Below are 3,511 nucleotides of genomic sequence, written 5' to 3' on the forward strand. Positions count from 1 at the left end.
ATTGTACAAATGATATTAATTTATTGCTCATTGTACAAGGCTGCATCCTCTCACCCAACCTTTTTAACTTGTATGCAGAATACATCATGCGATGTGCGGGGCTTGATGAATGCAAAGCTGGGGTAAAAATTGCTGGAAGAAACATTAACAACCTCAGATATGCAGATGACACCACTCTGATGGCCGAAAGCGAGGAGGAGCTGAGGAGCCTTCTAATCAAGGTAAAAGAAGAAAGCACAAAAGCTGGGTTGCAGCTAAACATCAAAAAAACCAAGATTATGGCAACAAGAATGATTGACAACTGGGAAATAGAGGGAGAAAACGTGGAGGCCGTGACAGACTTTGTATTTCTAGGCGTAAAGATCACTGCAGATGCAGACTGTGGCCAGGAAATCAGAAGACGCTTACTTCTTGGGAGGAGAGCAATGTCCAGTCTCGATAAAATAGTAAAGAGTAGAGACATCAGACTGGCAACAAAGATCCGCCTAGTCAAAGCCATGGTATTCTCTGTAGTTACCTATGGATGTGAGAGCTGGACCTTAGGGAAGGCTGAGCGAAGGAAGATAGATGCTTTTGAACTGTGGTGTTGGAGGAAAGTTCTGAGAGTGCCTTGGACTGCGAGAAGATCCAACCAGTCCATCCTCCAGGAAATAAAGCCCGACTGCTCATTGGAGGGAAGGATACTAGAGACAAAGTTGAAGTACTTTGGCCACATCATGAGGAGACAGCAAAACCTAGAGAAGACAATGATGCTGGGGAAAGTGGAAGGTAAAAGGAAGAGGGGTCGACCAAGGGCAAGATGGATGGATGGCATCCTTGAAGTGACTGGACTGACCTTGAAGGAGCTGGGGATGGTGACGGCCGACAGGGAGCTCTGGCGTGCGCTGGTCCATGAGGTCACGAAGAGTCGGAGACGACTGAACGAATGAACAACAACAACATACAAATGAATATTCCTTATGAAAACAACTGTTTCGGCCAGATACATTTCTGAAGGACACTTTTGTCAAGGCATACTAATCTTGAAACCAATGATAGCTATTCAATGAGGCACATCAATTTATTGTTTTTCTTTATATATTTTTCATTCTATATTCCAATTACAGGTTTTAAGATAGGCCTTAGATTTTTTTTGTATTGACTAGTGATGTTATTTATTGGTTTATATAACAGGAGTCAAGGTAGGTATTTTAAAAAGAATATAATTAAACAATTCTTGATACAAAAAGAATTAAATAGCAATTCAAATAAAAGTAGATTAAAACAATATAAAAACAGAACTTGTAATTTGAAAAAAGAAGATAAAAGCACAACCCCACCACAAAGCTTTCCTTTGACATCAGAGCCATAGCCAGAAAAAATGGGGGGGGGGGGGGGGTTGAAACTCTGTTTTTGGCGAATCATGAAGAATCACAGAATAATTTAAATTCTATGGTTCATTCTATATTTTATATAGATTTAATTAAATCAAATTCCTATTTTAGTCACAAACTTTCAAGTCTTAAAATAACTGAAAATGACTGTTAATTGGTAATTTATAGTTACATAAGAATACAATAATATCTGTTGGAAACAATTGAAAACTGGGCCAATACACTTTGACAGAAATCAGGCTCCATCGATAAACTTTGGTGGGCACTCAAGAATGCAAGTCAGAGTGTGAAGACTGGAATGAGCACTTTTCAGTTTCCAGTTAATTCCATGAGTAGGCATGATAAGAAGTTTGAACCTCAAATGCATGAAACTAAATTTACCTGACACCTTTAGAATTCAAATGAGACTAAACATAGTTATTCAACATCACTTTTCAGGTTGCAATGGCACCTTATTCAGACAATGACAAAAATGGATAAATACACAGGGTAGGTAGTATGCTGGGCCTAATCCTCTGTATGTTCTGGGAGATATAATATGAAAGATCATTCTCATACTATATCTCCCTGGTTCCTGAAATTGCTCAATAGAGCTGTTCACGTAAGAAATAATTCTGTTTGTCCACACCACAAATTCTAAATTTATTGGATTCAAATTCTAAATTTATTGGATAATGTTGAATTGTGGGAATTTGTACTGTTATATTTTTGTGATGATTGTTTGTGTAGCAGGCGTCTAAGTGCGCCTTGCAGCTGTAAGCCGCCCTGGGTCCCCTTCGGGGTGAGAAGGGCGGGGTACAAGAACCCCAAATAAATAAATAAATAAATAAATAAAACAATTGGATCTTTCTTTCATTTATTTCATGGCTCACCCTTTCTCAGCACAAGAGCTTTGTTTCTTGTTCCCTCCTCCTTCTTTGTTTTTTCTCTCTTTGAAAGCTCATTTCCCACCAACTTATCCTGCTCCTCCTCTTTAGAACTCTCTGCAGTAAGTTTGTATGACTGCACAGCTTCCAGGACAGACCAGATCTGATGCCTTCTAGTTTGTTAGGCCATGAGCCTGGAGAGCCTCTTAGATTCAGGAGACAACCACGTGGCCTTCCCCAGATTGGCCCCAGTCTGAGGCAACAACAGCCCAAAGGCATGAAGCCTGACATGTGGTCTGATCAAAATGAAGACAGACCTCCAAATGAAGACTTCCTAATATACTGGCAAAGGCTATAAATGTGAACATGAGGCATAGACCAAGATGGACAGCTCCCAATATAATGGCAAGATTTAAAGCCTAACATGAGGCCTGAAACAAAGGAGAGCTCCCCCCCCCCCCGCCAAATAATTGCAAAAGCTAAACCTAACATGAGGCCAAAGGTTAACTCCTATCATGAGGCATGCAATAAAATGTAGGCCTCAGTATGTGATGACACAGTTAATGAGTGGAATTGCCTGTGCCTTCCTGGGGCTGAGAGAGTGTGACTCACTTCAGACAACAATAGATTAAGCATTCTTTTAAAGGAAGGAGTTGTCTGTAACCTTCCTCTGTGGCCCAGGAATCATGACTTGAGACTGAGAGGGTGTGACTCATTCAAGCAACAACTTAGTAAGAGTTTATTCTAAAAGTGTGTGTGGGTGGGGGGCAAACCTCTGCTACAGGATGTGCCTCCCTTGAGGCAACCCAAGATGGGAAATCTGCTTAGTGCAGCCATCCAAACCTCCAGCTGGGAAATCCCTGCCAATAAATACTAAGAGAAAGGCATAGCAAGCAATGGGAACCCTACTATCTGGAAAAGGGGAGGGGAGGGAGCAAGAAAGGAAAGACCTTGTAGTTTCCACAAAGCCACAACTGCCCTCACCAAGTCTGGTCTTCAAATCCCCCTCCCCCCCGGTGCCTTAGTTATGGGTGGGTCAATTTGGTTGCTTCCACTATCTCAGCTGCAAGTAGTGACAGAGTGAATAAATTGTCATAATTTGCTTGAGATAGTGCTTGCAGTTCTGGAGGGACTTATTTCATTTTTGCCTCTCATAGACTTAGTATGGGGATTTGGTTAACTAGTTAAAATTCATGAGAAAATCAGGGGTTTTGTTAATCTGAAAATTTGGGGGGTTGAGCCACTAAACCCTAAAATATATCAGCCCTCAAG

Source organism: Anolis sagrei, chromosome 1 (assembly GCF_037176765.1).
Source record: "Anolis sagrei isolate rAnoSag1 chromosome 1, rAnoSag1.mat, whole genome shotgun sequence".
In the NCBI taxonomy this organism is placed as follows: Eukaryota; Metazoa; Chordata; class Lepidosauria; order Squamata; family Dactyloidae; genus Anolis; species Anolis sagrei.